Source organism: Nuphar pumila, chromosome 9, assembly GCF_984573655.1.
Source record: "Nuphar pumila chromosome 9, dmNupPumi1.hap1.1, whole genome shotgun sequence".
Lineage (NCBI taxonomy): Eukaryota > Viridiplantae > Streptophyta > Magnoliopsida > Nymphaeales > Nymphaeaceae > Nuphar > Nuphar pumila.
In genome coordinates this window covers 80532160-80553915 of record NC_143257.1, presented here as the reverse complement: position 1 = coordinate 80553915, position 21756 = coordinate 80532160, and the positions used below count along the sequence as shown (strand labels likewise).

General features: G+C 39.3%; 1 pseudogene across 1 annotated transcript in view; it reads right to left on the bottom strand.

The window, feature by feature from the left end:
• The window catches only part of LOC149828652 (aldehyde dehydrogenase family 2 member C4-like), a 184582-nt pseudogene that overhangs the window by 10596 nt on the left and 152230 nt on the right, over nucleotides 1–21756 (bottom strand). Inside the window, exons 3-6 of the transcript XR_016434135.1 lie at nucleotides 7632–7774; nucleotides 6515–6893; nucleotides 6160–6249; nucleotides 5720–5905 (exon numbers count right to left, since the gene is read on the bottom strand). The product of XR_016434135.1 is annotated as an aldehyde dehydrogenase family 2 member C4-like (transcript). The remainder of the gene's footprint in view (nucleotides 1–5719; nucleotides 5906–6159; nucleotides 6250–6514; nucleotides 6894–7631; nucleotides 7775–21756) is intronic.

Below are 21756 nucleotides of genomic sequence, written 5' to 3'. Positions count from 1 at the left end.
AACAATTTAGAATTTTCAAACTTAAAACAATATTCAAATTTATCCAACTTTGAAATTGAAATTAAGTTTCTACTATACGATGAAATATAAAAGACATCATGAAGATCTAAAATTATGCCTGTATTCAGAGTAATCTTGCAGGTTCCAACACCCTTCACATGTGAACGCATCTTGTTTCCCGAATAGATGCTTTTCTCATGCATTGTTGGTTTTCTTCTGCTCAGAAACAACTGTAGACAGTTGAAAATATGAACAGTATCACCAGAATCAATTTACCAGCTATTTTCAGGAATATGTAATAAATCACATTCATGAGAAACTAATGACAAATTACCTCTCTTTTCCAACCACTTCTTGTACTTTATGCAATCTGCCTTTATGTGTCCCTTCTTCTTGCAAAAAAAACACTTTATGGGGGCAGAGTTGGATTGCTTGTCTTGGGGTGACTTATCCCCAATTGACTTATTCCTAGCATTTCTCTTAAATGCATTCTTCCTTAGTCCTACCTTGGACATATGAGAAGCCATATGTGCACTCTACACTTTCTCACCTTTCATCCTCTCTTCTTCTTCAACACACTTGGACATGAGTTCATTAAATGTCCATTCATCATTATGTGTGTTGTATAAGATTTTGAAAGGTCTGTATTCCAAGGGTAAGGATGTTAGGACTAAATGCACTAGGAAAGAATCAGAGATGGTGAGTTTCATGTCATTCAGCTGAGACGCTATGTTTCTCATCTCCAAAATGTGCTGGCAAATGTTTCCCCCTCCAGTATATTTCATAGATATCAATTTTGACATCAGGGTACTGGCTCTAACCTTGTTTGAACTTACAAATTGTGCCTCAATGGCATTCATGAATTCTCTCACTGTTCTGTATTGTGGGATAGCACTTCGAATGTTCTTAGCTACTTTAGATTGCAAAAGCAACAAGCTAAGCCTGTTCGAGCGCTCTCACTTATCAAAAGCAATCTTTTGATCAGTAGTGCTCTGATCAGTGAGAGCAGCGGGTTCATTTATCCTTAGGGCCAGATCTAGATTCATATACCCTAATGCAAAAAGAACAGTTTCTTTCCAATCACTAAAATTAGATCCATCTAGAAAAGGTATAGAGCTAGAGCCATCTAAAATCACAGAACTAGAAACTGCATGACAAAAGACATGTATCAGGAAGCATTCATACGAGACTAAAACTTTAGTGGAAAAAGCAAAATAATAAAAGCCCTTGATATGCTTCTTTCCAGGCGAGTGAAGGGGGTCATCAGAGTCATACTTTGGTAAGAGCTTCGACACGCGAAACCACTTCGCCTACCGACCATATTCGGTAAAACTAAGGTTCTTGTGAAGTTAGACCATCAACACAAGGTACCTTTGGATACTCATGTGTGATATATCTCGACACATTTACCTTATTCTACCCTACTTAAATTTCAAACACGATAAAACTACCTTTGAGTCGTTTATCGTTTCATGAATATAAGTACAACATTAATATTGACTAAAACCATATGATAGTATAACATTTTGACAACATACGTGTATTCAGTCACTTTGGTGACACGAATACACTAAGTTATCTGACTATCCTTAATGCCAATATTATATATAAAATAATATCTTAAAATAGTCCGTAAACCAAATAGACTAGACATATGACTCTCGAAATGGTTCTAAAACTGAATGAACCTGTCATATGTTTCATAAACCGGTCTTAAAGCACTCTGAACCGGTCTGAAACAACCCCGAACCGGTCATCCAAGGGTCTGAACCGGTTCTAAAACTTATGAGTCGGGTCAAGTATGAACAAAAGTTCATAAAAACCCTATAACTGTATGCCAAAATCCCTGTATTTCCTTATATTTAAGAAAACGGGATCTTAGCATCTCGGAACCGGTGAGAAACTAGAAGGAACCGACCAAAAACGGCTCTGAACCGGTCCCGGAAAGGGGCTGAGTCAGTCCCTGATCCGGTTCAGGCCAAATAGTGCCTGGACCCTCCTGGATCCGGGTCAGACCCGACTGCAAATTGGATCTGGGTCAGACCCGGGGTTATCCGGATCCGAGTTGGTCCCGGTACAGGTCGGATCCGGGTCGGACCCGGTACAGGCTGGATTCGAGTCGGACCCGGTATGGACTGGATCCGGGTCGGACCCGGTATGGGATGGATTCGGGTCGGACCTGGTATGGGCTGGATCCGGGTCGGACCCGGTATGGACTGGATCCGGGTCTGACCCAGTTGCAACTAGATCCGGGTCGGGCCCTGTACATACCGGATCCGGGTCTGACCCAGGGTTTACCTTATCCAGGTCGGACCCGGTTCATACCGGATCCGATAAAGGATCCCGATATTAAACCGTGAAACACGAAATAGGGTTTTAAAAAAAACCTATTTCGCAGTTTCACTCACCGCAGCCGCCTGTCGGCGACCAACGCCGCCGCCTGCCGGCACTTCTTTTTCGGCGAAAGCAGCCATCCGCCGACGAAAAACACAGAAGCCTTCAGAAATCCGGCGACTGAATAGTCGCCGACGACTGCTCTTACAGCCTGCTAATGGCGGATGGAGAAGGAAACGCCGGCGGGGTCCTCGCCGACAGGAAACCCCCAAAAACAGAGGTAAGATAGTTTTTTTTTTTCCAGTCTGTCGCCCAACGGCGACAGTCGTCGGTGCCGGCGACAGGCGCCGGTGACCAGCAGTAGCGTCACCCCACGGTGACCTGCTTTGCTGATCGACCCAGAGCACACCCCGCAGCGGAAGCGGGGTGTGGGCCCATAACCCAATGTTGGGACCGACTGGGGGTTTTCTGGCGAGGCCTCAATCGGCATCCCTGTATGGCGGTGGCCCTGCAAAAACAAAACAGAAAAGCAGATCGTGCGTACCTGATGCCGCCATTGATGGAGTTGCTTTGCTTGCCAGAGAGGGTCGATCTTCAACTCAGCCGATATGGAGCCACCAAGAGCGCAGGCCTCCGAATGCTACCGGTGAGTCAACCTTTTCCCTCTGTAATTTTTGTATTGCACTTTTCTCAAAAGGGTCACTCATGAAACCCTTTTATAAGGCACAAAATGGGAACGGTTGAATAACTGTTCCCTTTGATTTCAATGCAGGTTTAAAGGAAGGGAGCACCTCATGGAGAGCGTTACCCACATCGTGGGTAACCACCACCAATGTGGTGGTTAATCCCAACACGAAAATGTTATACTGTTGAATTTTCAGGCCATACAAAAACCTACTTACATGTAGTTCAATGATTCAAAAGGCCACGTAGATCACATCCGTAAGGCCAGATCTCAAAAACAAAAGACTAAACAAAATCCAAAATCAAATGCTTCTACGTTGTGAAGAACAATATATATATATATATATATATATATATATATATATATATATATATATATATATATATAGAGAGAGAGAGAGAGAGAGAGAGAGAGAGAGAGAGAGAGAGAGAGAGAGAGAGAGAGAGAAAGAGAGAGAGAGAGAGAGAGAGAGAGAGACGAACTATAACCATCAACATTACAAAACAGGTTCAACCAACATTGAACCTACCAAATAACCCACCAGGCCCAAGACATGCCAAGGAGCCCCAAAACGAAGGAAAAAAAAAAGAAGAAAGAGAAATGAAAAATAAGAAAAATGGAAAAAAAAAGTGAACAGAAAAGCACGGAACAACTCCAGTTTGTTGGCGAGCATCACCCTGGGTCATGAGTGGTCCTAGTGGGCAGATTGTGTTGAAGATCAGGGATGTTGATGCGAATAATGGCATACACGTCCGCCAAAATAAGGTTCACCATTTTGTTGAACACTGCCGGAATATGCCGAAAGATAGCATTGTTGTGAGTCATCCATACAACCCACCATGACGAGAGAAGCCAGGTTCGCCAAATGATCCGCCAATAGTTGCAATGAAGAACTTGCTTAGGACCCCACAAAAAATCGCTGGCAAACGATTCCTGGCGCACGCTGACCCCCGGCTTATTCCAAGTCACCTTGAAAATGTTTTGAAAGAAAGAGCACTCCCAAAAAAGGTGAATCGCAGATTCTTCGGCCGCCTCGCACAACACACATCTACTCGGCTGATGGAATCTGATGGATTTGAGGAAATTGTCAGTCTGCACCCGATCGTGTAAAATTTGCCAAGCCAAGAAACATGATCTCGGGGTCGGACCCTTGCCCCAGAGCAGGCTCGTCGGAAACCGGTCCACCCCCGACGGTAGGAGAGCGAGGTAGCCTTCTTTTGAGCGGAAAGATCCGTTCGGAGCAAAAATGCGACCAACGAACTGAGACTGCGAGTCAACATTTCCATTATGAAACAGAACCGCAGACCAAGCTTGGATCCATGATCGACGAAGCTTTGACATTGTGCACTGACGCACGCTAGTGGCCCCCACCAAGGATTCCACACCTCCGTATTTAGCCAGAAGCATGCTTGCACACGGGGACCCAGGTTGGTGTGCAAGCCAGCTCTGCTTCACGACGAGAATCATACTCCTCATCCTTGGATCCTTGATACCCAACCCCCCCTGGATAGGGGAAGTCGAAGTGTGTCCCACCCTATAAGGTGGCGTTTGTTTTTGGTACCTCTCCCCGACCACAGAAAGTTCGCCACTACCTGAATTAGCTTCTTACTAACCCCCATAGGCATCAGGAACATAGACATAAAAAATTCTGGCATAGTAGAAAGAACGTGCTTGATGAGAGTCAGTCTACCTGCGATAGAAAGGTAAGAAGCTTGCCAGCCCGATATTTTGTTCTGAACCCCTTGAATAGTAGCGCTCCAGGCTGCCGTTGTTACACGACTGATTTGAAGCGGCAGACCCAGGTAAGAAAAGGAGTTTTTCGATACCGAGCACCCGAATATCCGTTGGCCCATGTCCAGCATTGACGGAGGAGCATTGACCATGGATAGACAACACTTATCGTAGTTGATGGATAACCCTGACATCGATAGGAAAAAAAGAAGGACAAGCTTGAATCTTAACATTTGTTGGATGGATGCCCTTCCGAAGATAATTATGTCATCCGCGTAGGTCAGGATCTGACTACGGCACTCCTGAATATCGAGAGACTCAATTAGACCATCCTCCACTGCCCTCTTAACCAAAACCACAATGCCTTCAGAGACGGTGTTAAAGAGTAACGGAGACAGAGGACATCCTTGCCGAAGACCACGACCAAGTTTGAACTGATTTCCCTTGACCCCATTGATCTAAATCTGTGACTGGGCATTGGTAACCAGCTCCTGCACCCAGCTAGAGAAATGCCTACCGAAGCCCAGGTTCGCCAACATGTTGAAGATGAACGGCCAATGAACCGAGTCGTAGGCTTTATGAAAGTCAAGCTTAAGAGTGAAAAAGCCCCTCCCGCTGATCTTCAGAGAGTGCAACACTTCTGTGGCCAGAATGAAGGAATGTTGAAGCCTTCTGTTAAGAATGAAGGCAAACTGCGCCTCCGAAAAAATCCTAGGAGCAACTGACCGCATCCTATTAGCCAAGACCTTGGCAATAATGCGATATAAGCTCCCTAACACTGATATAGGTCGAAACCGCGAGATATCCGATGCGGCTTCCTCCTTAGGAATAAGTGACACAATTGCTAGGTGAACATGAACCGGCAATCTGCCATTGCGGTGAAACTCACCGAAGACACTAAGAATGTCACTCTTAACACATTGCCAGAATATAAGAAAAAAATCCACTGGATACCCATCAAAACCTTACCTTATTGAAGAAAACGGCAGTTCGAGCAAGGTCGACAGCCATATCTATGTCTGCATCATTGAAGATTATGAGAGGCGACTTGCCACCGAGTTCGAGCGTGACAGATTTTAGATTGCTCTTCGCAGCTGCCTCCATTATCAGCCTTCCTACGTTTGTAGCAACACGCATAACAGGCAGCAACACAACCTCATTTAGTATTTCAAAACATACCGTTATCAACAAAAGCAACGACTGATCACCACAATCCACATATATATATATATATATATATATATATATATATATATATATATATATATATATATATATATATGGGATCAAAGTCCAAACTCATGTCTATGGTGCTTTTAGAAATAAAAAACTAGAGATAAGTTGCATGGTCACACATTTACATACTCTCGTTATCTTGGAATAAACTCATGGTTTTTAAAGGAACTTACTTTGTCAACTTCCATGTGGCATGCAAGTGCAGCACCAGCTATGGGACCAAATCCAGTTACCACATTGACCACTCCATCTGGGATCCCAACCTGAATGAAGCCAAAAATAAATTCATAACAATAATAGTAACCAAGATACAGTATATATTTTTTTTGCAGTCTTAGTCAGAAGAATTGCAGTAAACATGGTAGATCTGCCTCCTTAATTGTGTGAACTTTAATTTGCAGTCCTTATCAGAGTAGATCAGGTCCCCCGGAGATCATGGGCATTAAATATGTGGCTGAACCACTTCAGTCATCATGTGACAGCATACAGGCTTTTTGGTAATTGAGAGAGGGAGAGGGGGGGGCTCACCAACTTGGCCAAGTGGGCGCAGTAAAGAGCACTTAAGGGGGTCTGCTCAGCTGGTTTGACTACGACTGTGCACCCAGCCGCGAGGGCCGGGGCAAGGCTGTTGAAGAGCAACGTGGTCGGGAAATTCCAAGGGATTATGAGCCCGACGACGCCAATTGGCTTGCGCCAAGTGTGACCTAACAGCGATTGAAACATTTTGAGGGTCTCGCCGTGGATCTTGTCTGCCGCACCCACATAGTACCGCAGCGACTTGATCGGCAATGTCAATGACTTTGGTCAACATCAAGACCTTGCCAGCATCCAGTGCATCAAGAGCGGCCAGTTCATCCAGATTTTGATCGATCAGGTCAGCAAATTTCAGCAGTAGCCTTCCTCTTTCCTGAAAATTCCACGCATTCCCCAATGAAACAATGAAGTTCAACTTGCAAAATATAGCATATATTTAAAAAATGTCCCGATACTCTCGAGATATATTGAAAACTTGATCTGAAATAAAAATACCCGGATCCATATATTAATCAGACCCATTGAGTCTGACCCAGATTGTAATGGGACCTCTTTGTTTATCACCAAACCCTTACCCTAAAGGGTTTGGTACGGGTCGAGTCTGGGTCAAAGCCCACCCATTGACACCCCTTACTTGTAGGAGAAAAAAATGGATGGGTCCAGTCCATTAATTGGACCTTCGATCCGAGTCTGACAATGTAATTTGGATTCACTTTCAAATGGATTTCCACATCTATCAGGGTGCGGGTGATTGCAACCTAAGGTCCTCATGTTCTCGGATCAAGGTTGGATCTTTCATGGGGCCCACACCAGATCCAAACTCCCATTAAATGGATCAAGAGAACACTAATTCATGGACTTGCAGTCCGATTGGAGAGGGATTGAACCAGAATCTAAGATCCTAAGGTCTCAAGTCGAAACCCTAGGATATTAAATCCATGTCTAATCAAACACACCCTTTATAAGGGTCAACTGGATATGGATATGGATCCAGGTCCATTTCAAGACGGTGGAGGGACAATCAATGCCTTTGTTTAATCGAGATTCCTATATGAATCCGGGTTCGGGTCCAAACCAATTTGACAATGAGAACCTGTCAAGGGAGTCTTACCGAGCCGCACATCCTGGGCCATGGGCCTTTGTCGAAGGCCTGGCGAGCTGCTTTCACTGCGAGATCAATATCGTCCTTGTCGCCCTCTGCAATTTTGGCTATCACTTCACCTGTCCTGGGGTCGATTGTATCGAATGTTTTCCCTATCAATTACATTACACAGTACAAAATGTGATGTAATTGAATGTTTTTTTTTTATTCACCCAACTTTAGTTAACACTTAAAAATGTTTTTGTTTTTTTTGTTTTTTTGTTTTGAGAAAAAATCTTAAAGATGTTAAATTTAACCTTTTCCTTTCTTTAAATTATTGAATGTCACTTTTGTAGTTTTCCATTTATGTAGCATTGTAGCTACAATTTAAAGCAAATAAATAACTTTAGAGTTTAAAGCAAGCAATTTCTTTAAAAGTTAAGTATTTCAAATATTGAAATCTGAGGCACATAACGTAAATATGCCATACATTATGCGACTATAACTAAATGATTTCTTAATTCAATCTTGGCCTATACTGATTGGAAAACCTGTTTAGACATCACCAACACAAGATTCAATATAAGTTTTCTAATAAATAAATTGACAAGTCATGGTTTAGGGGGCACGGTCCACACAACAATAAAAGAAAAAAAAAAAAGATACAAAACAAAACAAAACGTGGCTAACATACTTTGATATGATGGTAGCCATTTTCTATTTGTTAACTATTTATCCCGTACCAAAAATCTTACTGTCCAGACCCAAGGGGTTTGTCGCAGTGGGATGAGGCCTTGACTGTTTGACAGGTTCAAATCCCATGGGCATCACCCCCCTCATAAGCCCAAGCTTGGCAGCTCCCTGGGGTTGATGGGGGTAAGCCCACGGAGTTTTACCCGGACATGGACAGAAACCGTTAGGTCTATGCGCCAGGAGCGGTTTCTCCGAGTAAAAAAAGTAAAAAAAAAAAAAAGACTTTCTCTTCATCTGTGTATTTTTTCATTTTTTTGGAAAGAAAGAAAGCAACTGAACCGACATAAATTCAGGAAAATCTTAGTTGGCACATGGATGCTGGATTTGTACCTTGTTCGCATTTATGTGACGAAACTGACCCCCACACCTCAGTCAATCCGTTGACTCTCAGGTATAGCTAGAAATTACGTGTTCGTTACAACCGCACCGCAACGAAGTATGGTGCCAACGCACTCTCCCGCGGGAAAGTGCCTTCCAATGAAAACATGGTTTCCACCACCACTTTTTCGCGGGCACCTTGCTTCCGTGCTCGTAGAAAAAACTGATGTAAGCTGCTTCTTTTTTCCCACGACTTAGAGGTGAGAGGAACACACTCGCACTTTTTCTCAACTCTTCATAATGAAAAAAACGCACCACTTTCTCCTAATTCCACACCAGCACTACCTTCTAGAAGATCGCAAAACTAATCATATCTCTAGGTGTCATTAAAGAAAGAAAGAGTGACACTTTTTTTTTGGGGGGATAACTGGAAGAAAACTTTTTTTTTTTATCTCTAGTTCAGATCCACTCATCCCCTATCTTCATGCCCCCTCTTAAATCTGATAATGCAAGTTGTTTTGATGAAATCTGACCATATAGATGAATTCAATAAGGTCGATTTAATAAGAATGAACCTCTGGGTCTCATTTTTCAATAAAAATATTGATTTTTTAAATCACAAAATTTCTTATCTTGTCAACCATTGATTTTTGACTCACCAAAAAATGCTTCACAAAAGTCGAATTTTGGCCATTTAAATGTTAATCTTTACTAAAAAAAAACGATATAGATCACATCCATGGAGTTTTATTTGAAGAAAAAACTTGCATCAAAGAAATCCCAATGAAAGGCACGAAGATAGGAATGACATAGGGGGGTGAGTGGATCCATTTTGTTTTTCTCTTGCTTTGTTCACCGACTTCATTGGCATAAAACCTCAAGTTTACTTGCCCACCAGAGAGTATACTCAACTTCTGTCTTGCAGCAATTAAAAGACCCACACATACCCATTTGCTTTGAAAAACCGGATTAGGTCAGAGGCATCTTTGACGATAATACGATCAGTGGTGATGAACGACAACCTAAACACCACCATTTTTTCCTGTTTTTCAGTTGTTCATTAATTTTGATGCCATCATCTACAAGATGAACGACTCTAAAACAATTTGGCAGAATGATAAAAATGGTCTTATAATTTTTTAAATCTGCCTGATTTTTAAATTCGCAAATTTATGACTGTAAAAGGATTTTTTTACCTTTTGCACAAGTCAATTTTTTCAAGATGCATACTTCCTACCAAATATCTAAACATGTAATTTTTTTTATAAAATATGCATTTTTTCTTAAATATTTGATTTTTTTCTCAAATAAGAGAATATACAAATTTTCTTCTAAATATATAAATTTCTTTTTAAAGACTTTAACAGCATTTTTTAAATATTGTTAAAGGATTTAGTGACGCTTTTGAAGCGCCACTAAAGGTTTTTTACTTTTACCGATACCAAATACCCCTTTTGCTTGACATGTCCTGACATTTGGGAATAGAGTACGACATTTACAACCATGTATTGCAAAAGATCAACAAAATGTGGGAATTCCTTTTACTAAAGCTATGTGAGGGACATGGGACCAGGACGTTCCAAAATGTGTAAGAGGTCAGTACATTCAACAAATTCCCAAATGTGAGAGTATTCAGTTAGAAAAGGTGTGAACATTTTGAAAATCACAAATTAAGGTTGTCAATGTTCCAAAAATGTGTAAGCCTCCGGTTTGCTTGTTTCCCCATCTCCGAAAGAGCTGGACAATTCTAACATCAACAAAATTCTGACTGTCCTAAAAGAACACTAATCCCATTGTGCATAGGATCATGGCATGTTGAATTCTGTCTTTTGCTGCTCGGGACAAGGTGTCAACTTTCTCGTAAGCTTTGTACTTGCGATAGAGTCCAAACAGGTCAATGAACTGATTTCCACTGATCTCGGTGAGAGGCCAAGATTTGCTCCTTGTTGCTTCGGCTAAAGCTTCTCGAACATCGACCCCCTTGATGTTAATTAAAAATTGTTGCTTGACAGGATCATCTTGTTGACCAGCTGGTCCGGGCAATTACATAATATCATTGAATTCATCCATCAGTAGAGTCATCTCTCCCCATGGGAACCAAAACATGTAAGTACGTGGATTTCACCGTTCTACCATAGCCTGAATCAGACTTCCGTTGATGGTCTGTTTGCCTACTGCCGATGCTATCTCCAATCCATAGTCATCCAAGTGGACTGGAAACATACGCGAGAAGGTGGCAAACCAAGAATAATACCACCGGGGGAAGAAGAAATGAGTCTGGATAACCCGATGATCCGGGGATCCATCTCTTTTCTGATAGAAGACATGATATCTGGGAAAGACAGCATCAAGGGAATTGGACGCCATCGAAATGACACTGGGGCAAAGAAGAATGAGGAGAATTAGATAGAATGCAGGACTTATGGATAGACTCTCGAAGAATAAATACAAATCTGGAAATTTTTTGAAAGATCGAAGAAATTTAAAAGAATTTTCCAGGGTTTTGAAGAAAATTTGATCTAAAAGAGAAAAATAATGCAGATAGAGAAAATATATGCCTGGGTTTTCTTGGAAATAAAGAAGGAATTTCGAATAATATACCCAGGGTTTGAAAAAGGTCTGATATATATAGGAGAATACAAGAAAACATCGCATAATCACAGCTGCATAAACAAGGATGCGCATACACCACTCCCTAAAGGCTGACTCTAAATGCAATAGTTGAAATGACTTATAGGACCTTAATCCTAACTCTATGGTTCAAATCATCTGATTCCAATCAAGGTATGCTAATATACCCCAGCTGAAGATCGAAGTACGTGGCATATAAAATATTTTTTCGGTTCTAAGGTAATGACTTCCTCTGATCATCGCAAAATTTTTCCTCTTGTAATATTCTCTCTTTTCCTTCTCGTTTCCCTTTCCAACCTCTATTTTCTCCTTTTTGAAGGTAGAAAATAAAAGACGGAAAATAAAAAGAGAAGAGAAAAGAAAAGAAAAGAAAAGAAGAGAAAGAGGAACTCTTTTGCGGGGTCTCACTTGACCTTAATTTGAAAACATTTGAAAAAATAACTCGCCTCCGTTTTGAAATATTTGCGGGAAAACTGGGAGATGGGATTCGCTCGTCGGTACGAGGTTCGACCGTTCCTGGCGCCTTTACCAGGGGTAATCGAACCAAGGGTCGAATTTATGCCTTTTGCTTTGCTAAGAAATTATCTAAGAATTTATTCTAAGTCTAAATGCACAAAGAATCATGTTTGTGTAATGCAAAGATGTATGCTCTTTTTGAAAATGATTTGGAAATCTCCAAGTGTTCTGAGATGAATTTGATAATGGAGTGAAGAAATGTTTTCTAACTGATAGAATCTAACTTAGAACTTGAGATAGATCAGAGAAATTCTAAGTCTTTTGAAATAATCAAAGTTTGGAAGAATAAATCTTTGAATTTGAAAAGAATGAAGATGAAATAAAAAAAGGAGAAGAAAGGAAACCTCAAAGTCATGAACGGACTTTGAGTTTAGAATTTTGAATTAGGATAGAGATGAATGTCTAAAATGGAATTGAACTCTGGTTTTGAGGTTTGAAATCATAAGGAGATTTGGGAAATCTAAATAAAATTGAGAAATATAAACTCGAAATGGAATCTAGATTGAGAGATAGAATTTGATTTAAAATTTGGAGTTCATAATGGAATTTGAATCAAAGGTTTGGTTTCTAAATAGAGTTTGAAATCCGAGATGAGATTGAAGTTTGGATTCAGGAGCCTAAATGAGAATTGAATCTAAAATCTGAGATCTAAGATGGAATTGGGATCTGGATCCTAGAATGGATTTTGGATCTGAAATCTGAGATCCAAGATGAGATTGGATTCTGGATCCCAGAATGGATTTTGGATCTGAAGTCTGAGATCCAAGGTGAAATTGGATTCTGGATCCTAGAATGGATTTCGGATCTGAAGTCTGAGATCCAAGGTGAATTTGGATGCTAGATCCTATAGATGGGTTTTGGATCTGAGACCTGAGATCAAAGATGGAATTTGGATCTGAAGTCTGAGATCCAAAGTGGAATTGGCTTCTGGATCCTAAAATGGATTTGGATCTGAAGTCTGAGATCCAAAGTAGAATTGGTTTCTGGATCCTAAAATAGATTTGGATCTGAAGTCTAAGATCCAAAGTAGAATTGGGTTCTGGATCCTAAATGGAATTTGGATCTGCAATCTGAGATCCAAAAAGTGGAGGTTTATATCTGGAAATCCGGATCCGAGAATGGGTTTTGGATCTGAAACTGAGATCCAAGATAGAGTGGGATTCTGGATTCTAAGATGGATTTGGATCTGAAGTCTCAGATCCAAAAAGTAGAGATTTATAAATGGAAAATCTGGATCCAAGTTGAGATTAGGATCTAGCTTTGGACTTTGGAATTTCAAAGTTGATTTGAGAATAAATTTCAAAGTCAAATTGGACTTTGAATTTAAAACTTGAATTTGGAATTTAAAAAATGAATCAAGTTGGATTTAAACTTTGAATTTGATTTCAAAGTTTGGATTTGAGAAATGAGATAGAATTGAAATAGGAATTTGAAGAAGAGATATTCAAAAATCACTTGGGTTTTTGAAAAAAAGAATTTTGAAAATATGATGCAATTCTATCCTAAATGATGAATGAGTTTGAATAATTTTGAAATTGGATTCGAAAATCATATTTCATTCTTTAGACGAATGTAAATAAGATTAATGATATAATACACTCCTGACTATGGTCATTGAATGTAATATAATAATCATATCTAAATTCAAGTGAAGAATAAAATACATTTTTGGTGCTTTTATAGAATTTAGAATGAAATTAACTCTCAATATACCCTGACTATGGCCATTGGTATATATATTGAGTTAATTTTAAATTAAATTCTGATAAAAGAGGAAAATATTTAAAGAAAATATGATGATTTTTGAAAAAGGATCCAGTATGGATCCAGTGTAATTTTATAAAAGATAAAAATACTAAGTCTTGTTTACATCCTGACTATGGCCATTGATGTAAATCATCAACTTAGGATTAATTACCTCTTACGAAATGGTGCACGTGCCATTCGTGTTGCCATTTGTGAGAATTTGAGAAATAAAGGCAAAAATGCATGAAAACAAGTAATGTATGATATTTACAATGCTCATTCATTCTAATCTAATGCTTGAAATACAAAGAATTCTCATTATGATCTAATTTATTACAAGGTTTAATTTTGAAAATACAACCCCCAGAAAATGACATTCTTCACATATCTCCTGCAAAAATAGAGTTAGCAAAGATGGCAGATGCATATAAAAATTTGCCAAATCTCACATTGAACCTAGAATACAACTAATGAAATGCTTGTGTATATGTTCTCTATTAATGAAAATGCAATGCTTTATTTAAAATATGCGTTAGGGTGATGTGGAAAACTGGTGAGGTGTGAACATCAAGGTATACATGTAATATCCTAATGAAAGATAAATGTGGAAAGATATCCTAAGTTAAGGGCTTCGATGATAGCCTGTGGTGATGAGGGTGGATACAACTAACTATGAGGCAAAGATGAAATAAGGGGTGTGTAGGTGGGAAAAGAATGCTAATTACTGCCGATAGTGAGTACGTATCCATGGAGATGGTGACAGGAAGGTGTTGTATGGATGCAGGCATGGCGTTTATACAGTGGGCAGTAGTGTGGGTGAAATGTACAGGTGAAGGTGCAGAGGTGATTAAGTGGTGTGTTTGCAAGATAGACATTTCGCAGCATCTTGTCAAGAAGAGTATAAGCAAAAAGCTGGAATTTACTATAAAATTTTAGCTGCAGAAGAACACATACATGGATCCTAACACTAAGATTTAAGGAAGCAAATATTTTCACGAAATGCATGAGCTAAAAAAGTATCTTAGATGCTGGGTGAAGAGACCAAAGGGACAAGATGCATAGCAGAGGTTTGAACCGTCATCAGTGAAAAAGGCTAATGCATAGATGATGTGCAGTGGGGTATGATATGGATGCAATGAATGAAACATGTATATGTGACTAAAACTTCAACAAGGCATGTTCTCAGCAGGCTCGAAACGCACATTCTACTACTGGGGCTTCAGCATGATCATGTTGTTTGTAAACTGGCGTGGCATTTGCACATCTAGATCACCAATCTTGCTCAACTTACGCACGAGGCTGACATAGGCACCTTTAGCTTACATTCTTGAAATCAAGGCCATGTTTCTCTGGGGATCTATGTACAGAGAATTGGTGCTGCTTCTCAACAGGAGAAACCGATAATTCAAGAACAATATCTTTGGAATGACTCTCAATATTTTCAACCGACTTATGAGTTTTCAGAATATTCCATCTCTTGGATGGTGTTAATGTGGTTATGCTGTGTGATAGGCATGAAATCACCATAATTTTGGCAAACTGTCGTGAATGCCAAAGAGTCACAAAATTGCTTCAGAAAATATAATGATGCTAGATCATGATATCTCAATGTTACTGTGCAGCAAACCATAAAGTGGAGTTTTGCTCGATCCTTCTGGTATCTTGATTGCACCATGAATTCCTACCAAAGTGGTTGGTATTGTGGAGTATGATTATACAGAGGATCACAATTTAATGTTAAAACTCTCCAGCAGACTCAGATATCACTGCAGACATTTCAAGTGTCAGCTAGGCACCATCGTGATCTTGCAAGGGTCGACTAAGAGGGAGTGGGATCTCCTCTGCGCGCCTTGCAACTGCAGATATGCCTACCTCCTTTGGCTTACCTCCCAGTTTCCTGCTGCAGGGATTTTGAGATGGAGACGGCGTTTGGCTGTAGGGCTTCCTGTAGCTCTATTGCCGGGATGATCAGCCAAATGGGGAAAAGCCAAAAAAAAAAGAAAAAAAAGGGAGAAGAAAGAAGCAAAGGAAGAAGGAAAGGCCGGGTGGAGGGATGAAGCGTGATTCCTGAAGAAGAGAGGGAAAAGAAATCGTGAGGAAGTAGAAAGGGGAAGGGTGAAAGCGGATCAAGAGATTGTGAAGAAGAATGCTGGGGTGAAGATGGATGCCCTAGGGTTTCCTCATCGTGCCCCTCTTAAGGAGGGGGACGAAGGTTCGAGAAGGAGGATCGTTGAAGCTGAGCGGAGGAAGAAAGGGTTTATGCGATTGAGGGCTTAGAGGAAGAGAGGGTTTCGGTGGGTAATGGAAGAGAGAGAGAGAGAGGAGGGCGACGTGCGATGGCCTGTGGATGGAAGCCGAGAAGGGGGGTTGGCTTACTTACGAAGGGTTTTTTAAAACCCTAAACAAAAATTTTTGCAAAAGACCCCCCCTTCGGTTTTTAAGTTTTTACAACAAAAGGGCTCCCGAGGTTTTTAGCAAAAATTGATTTTTAAAAGTTTTAACTCATTCGTTCTTCTAGAAATTTTTCCATTTTTTTTGGTTTTTGGTGTTATTTTTCCATTTTTTTTTTGTATTTCTAAGTAAAAAATCCTAAGATTTGAGAGAAAACAAAGATTAAAACTACTTTTTTTGTGTTTTTGTAAAATATCTACAAAAGGGAATTTTTCTGAGAATTTAAAAGCTATTTTGAGAAAATTTCTTCAGAAATGGGTTTGGATCCGGATTTTGAGGAAATATGGATTTAAAGTACTGGATTCGGATCCGGAATTAATTTTGAATATACCAATATGGAATTTAATTTAGAAAATCTGGAGAATGACTGAAATTTAGCTTCGAAATTGCTTTGATTTTCTCAAAAGATGGAGTCAGGGGCAAAAGGGTCATTTTGCAAATCTTTGAAAAATTTGGGGTGTTCACACTTCCCAACATCCTTGAGCACCTACCGATATACCTCAGACTATGGCCCTTAGGTATGTGGTAGGGGGGCGCTAACCCAAATAAGTGGTTCAGTTGTGAGGTGCTCTCCCAAACTATGGTTCAGTGAGACAGCCCAACAACGTGAAGATTGGGACAATATAGGTAGGGATGTTTTCGAAAACATGTTCAACATGCAATAAACGCGATGGCTCTAATGCAAGTCCTAAAGAGATAGAATTTAAATGAAGAGAAGCATACACTTGCATACATTGTTTGCATTCAATCCCTAAAATTGAGGAGAGTTGTATTTCAGATCTAAGTCTAAGTGAGCATGGAAGAAATTATCCTCAATATGGTCCTACCAAACCATACTTAAATCTTATATGCATTATGTCAACTTAGGACAAAGCCTAGACTCCTAAGGCTTGCATGGAAATGAAGCTGACATTTGAAGAATGAAGACTTAGACAATATCAAAGCAAAGCAAAAGGCACAAATTCGATCAAACGAAGACGAGTCCTGTCACGGTCGCCAACTTCTGTGATCATCGCAAAAATTTTCCTCTTGTATCTTTCTCTCCTTTTTCTTTTCCTTTCTAACCTTCATTTCCCTTTTTGAAGGGAAAAATAAAAGACAAAAAAGAAGAGAAAAGAAAGAGAGAAGAGAGGAATTCTTTTGCAAAGGTCTCACTTGACCTTAATTTTAAAAAATATTTTAAAATTACTTGCCTTCGTTTTGAAAATTTGTGAGAAAAATAGAGAGACGAAATTCGCTCGTCGGTACGAGGTTCGACTATTCCTGGCGCCTTACCAGGGGTAATCGAACCAAGGATCGAACTTATGTCTCTTGCTTTGCCAAAATATTGTCTAAAAATTTATTCTAAGTCTAAATGCACAAAGAATCATGTTTGTGCGATGCAAATGCAGAAATATATGCTTTTGAGAAAACAATTTAGAAATTTGGAATTTTCCAAGTGATTCTGAAATAAATTTGATAATGGAGTGAAAAAATGAAAAAAAAGGCTTTGAAATTGGTTTGAAAAAGTTAGATTTGAAATCTAACTTGGATTTTGAAATAGATTTGGAAGAAGGGACTTGAAATTCTAAGTTTTTGGAGTGATCAAAATTTGGAAAGATAATCCTTCAGATAAAAAGAAAAAGGTATTTAGAATTGGAATTTTGAAATAAGAGTGAATTTTTAAAGTTAGAATGGGCATTTAATTTTGGTTGATTTTCAAGAATTGATTTTGAGAAAGGAAATTTTGAATTCAGAACCTAAAACAGGAATTGAATTTGATTTTAGACTTAAGAAATAGATTTAAAATTGGCTTTAGAAATAGGAATTTAAAATGGAACTGAATTTTTAAGTCTGGAATAGAATTTGATCTGAAATCTAGAATCTTGGATGGATTTGAATCCGAAATATGAATCCTAAATGAAATTGGATCCGAGGTCTGGAATCCAAGATGAAATTTGAATCCGGAATCTATAATCCTAACTGGAATTGGATCCAAAGTCTGGAATCCAATGAAGGTATTGGGTTTGAAAATATGAATCTAAGGTGGAATTGGGTTCTAAATCTAGAATCTAAGACGGAATTTGGATTTTGAAGACCCAAATGGGACTTTTGAGGATGGACATGGTTTTTGGGAAATCCAGATTTAAAAGTGGGTTTTTAACTTAGAGAAAATTGAATTTTTGAGATTAAGAATCAATCTCAAAACCTTGATTTTGAATATGAGAATCAAAACTCAATATTTAGATAGAGCTTTAAAGATTTTAAAAATAAAGGATAAACTTGATTTAAAACTTGAGTTTGGAAATCATAAGAAGAATCAGGAATTTCAAAGTTAAATTGAACTTTGAAATTTGATTTGAAATGTTAAATTGAATCTTGGAAATGAAAATGAATTTGAATTTTCAAAGTTGAATTAAACTTTGAAATTGGATTTGGATTTGGAAATTGAATTTGGAAATTGAATTTGGAATATAGGAGTGGTGTAAGACCCGTAAATTTTCAGTTCAAACTCTGAATAAATTCTAGAGGCATTTTTCAGTGAAAAATCGTGTTTTTACCGTAAAGCGAATCGAACCGATTCCTGCGATCCAAATATACTTAGGATATTCGTATCTTCACGAATATATGCTCAAACACTCTGGAGGTCATAACTTCCTACCTGATCGAAATCAAAAGATTTCTACGAGCCAACTTTCTTAGTTACATTAATACGAAGATAATGACCTACTTATAAATTTTCGGAAAAAAATGCTGAAAACTCAACTTTTTTGCGGGACCCGCGAAAATATTGGTGGGACCCACAAAAATATTTCTCAGAAAATATTCTAGAATATTCTAGAATATTCCAGGACCTTCCAGCACCTTCCAGGGAATATTCTATGGAATTTTCCTTTTGGATAAGATCAAAGAGTCAGATGGATAAGATCAAGCTGAATTTCTGAAAAAGCCAAAGGGCAAATGGGTTGCTTAGCCCCTAAGCAACCTCCCCTATAAATAGAGAAGCCCCCCCTTTAGAAAAAATCGCCAACCCCCCTTTGCCTTCTCTTTCTCCTCCTTTTTCCAAACCTCCCCTACCTAGCCCACTTGGTCTGAGCCTGCCTGACCTGGTCTAAGCCTGCCTGACTTAGCCAGAGCCTGCCTAACCTGGTCCTAACCCACCTGACCTAGGTTTGAACCTAACTAACCTAAGTCCAAACCCAGTTGACTTGACTTGAACCTGGTTTGGTTCAAAGTCAAAGTCCAAGTCCTTTTTCGTCTGAAGTTCGAAGTTGATCCTTTTTCGAAGTCGAGCCTCGTTCAAAGCATTAAAGCATTCTGGAGCCGTTTCTTCTACGAATTGAAGTAAGTTCGCTTTATTAACTCATCTCTCTCAAGTATTTAATTGTTTGTATATAGCATATACTTTCTGAAGTAGTATCTTGCTTTAGTTCTTGGTTGAGCCCTATAAGACGCTTCAGTGTTCACACACTCGCCTCGTAACTATTGTCAGATATATATGTTCGAATGTGCAGTATATGCGTTCTTCAAAATAGTATTTCGCTCTAGTTCTTGGTTGAGCCCTCTAGGACACTTCGGTGTTCACTCGCTCATCTCGTAACTATCGTTGGTTACAGATTTAGGTGTATATCTGCTGATTCTGCCGACGCGTCCTATATCGCACAGGCTATGTAATTTACCTTTGCCGTCGCGTCGTATGATGCCAAGGCTCCCTGCTTTCTGTAATTTCTGATTACGTATTTACTTACGTCGTCGTGTTGAAAGACACCTAGGCTCCTGCTTCTGCAAATATATATATGTAGAATATTTCGTTCAATTAAACACCCCGAACAATAGTATATGCATTTCTTTACGCCACCGCAGTATAAAGCACAAGCTTCTGCTTATATTACATATATGGTGCGTAAAATGAGCGTTCAAATGGAGATCAACTCCAAATCGCCCATGTGATTCCCTTACCGCTCCTTGTTCAAGATTCTGCTTGACGAATGAAGCCCCTATTGGAAAGGCTTCGCTTTTGGCAAAATGCTTTTTACGTATGGTCTGACTATGGCTCAGGGTTCCTGCAACCTTGATAGATGCAAAGTACGCACAACGGTGCGCGTCTATTTCTCGAGTTAAGCGTAGCGTTTTTTCGCCAAAGAGGGGAGATGATGCTGAAATGGATAAAAGAAACACACTCTTTCTCCGTTAAAGATAGGAAGTGTTGCTGAAATTCCTAAATAAGCTAAGAATAGCTTAGAAAGAACGTAGTAGGATACTCTATCATATAGCGGAGTGCTACCAAGTTCATGAAACGCTTTCTACGATGTAGAAAGGGTCGTCGCACTACTACCGATAGAGCAGGGGAGGTGGTGACGAAATGGTTGGCAGAAGAACTGCTAGAACCAGATAATGAACACCCTAAGTTTTTCAAAGGTTTTCAAATTGACCCTTTTGCCCCTGACCCTCATTCTCTGAGAAGATAAAAGCAATTTCAAAGCCAAAATTCGGTTATTCTTCAGATTTTCTGAAATAAATTCCATATTAATGTATCCAACTTGATTCCGGATCCGAATCCAATGTTTTAAACTCATATTTTCTCAAAATCCGGATCCAAACCCATTTCTAAAGAAATGTTCTCAAAATAGCTTTTAAATTCTCAGAAAAATTCCCTTTTGTAAATATTTTTGCAAAAGCACAAAAAAATTAGTTTTAACCTTTGATTTCTCGTAAAACTTTAGGATTTTATTCTAAAAATACAAAAAAATTGAAAAATAACATAAAAACCAAAAAAAAAAATTTGAGAAAAGCTACAAGAAAAACGAAGGATTTTTAAGCTTTTTGAAGCCCTTTTGCCGAAAACCTCACTCTTAACCATTTTTTAAAAATTTCCTAAAAAGGAAACCTCTTTTTGGAAAAAGGGAGGATTTCTAACAGACTCCTCCCGCACGTTTTCCTCTCCTCTCCCCATCGTCCGATCTAAAACAACCCCCTTCATCTCCACCCTCAATCCTCAACAGATTTTCCCCTCTCGAGGCTTCCATTTCCCCTTTAAGAAGAGGCCTCCAAGCTTCTTCTCGGCATCCATTTTTTTTCCTTGAGATTGGCTTTTCACTTCAAGTATCCATCAATTACCTCCATCGAAGCATCAAGTTTCCACCATCGATCAACTTCTTCCTCTAAACATCGGCTTCATTTTGAGCACGATCGGTTTTTCTTCTGAGCATAGTGAAGCAACGCCTCTTCCCTTTAAATCAAAAGCCTCCATCACAGGTTTTTGTTCCACAAGCATCTGAAGAACAGGAGCCAGCTTCATCCTGGTGAAAGGAAGTCGACTTCATATAGAAGCCACTCCTCTTCCCCCTTTAAATCAGAATCTCCATAAAGTGAGTTTTTTTTTTTTTTTGTTCTCTAAATCTTCCAGCCTTTTTTTTTTGGTCTATGAAAGCATTCATGGTAACACTGGTTTGCATATAGCAAATCGGACTACCTCAAATACAACAGTGATGGAATGATCCAATTCCGATATTTTATTTTCTATGCTTACCTCTATACTTTGTTTTTTTTATTTACAATCTATACTTTGTATTATGTTAATTCCCCCTATTTTTTTTTGCTTTTGTATAATTTCTGCTTTAACGCCACATCACAACATTGCTTAGTTTCCCATATGTCATTATATCTTCATATCTCTGATTGCTTTTTGTCATCCTCATTTTCATGTCTGTGGCTTAGCACTTTCTCTCTCGCATTTTCCCCTTTGGTACTTCCTATTTAT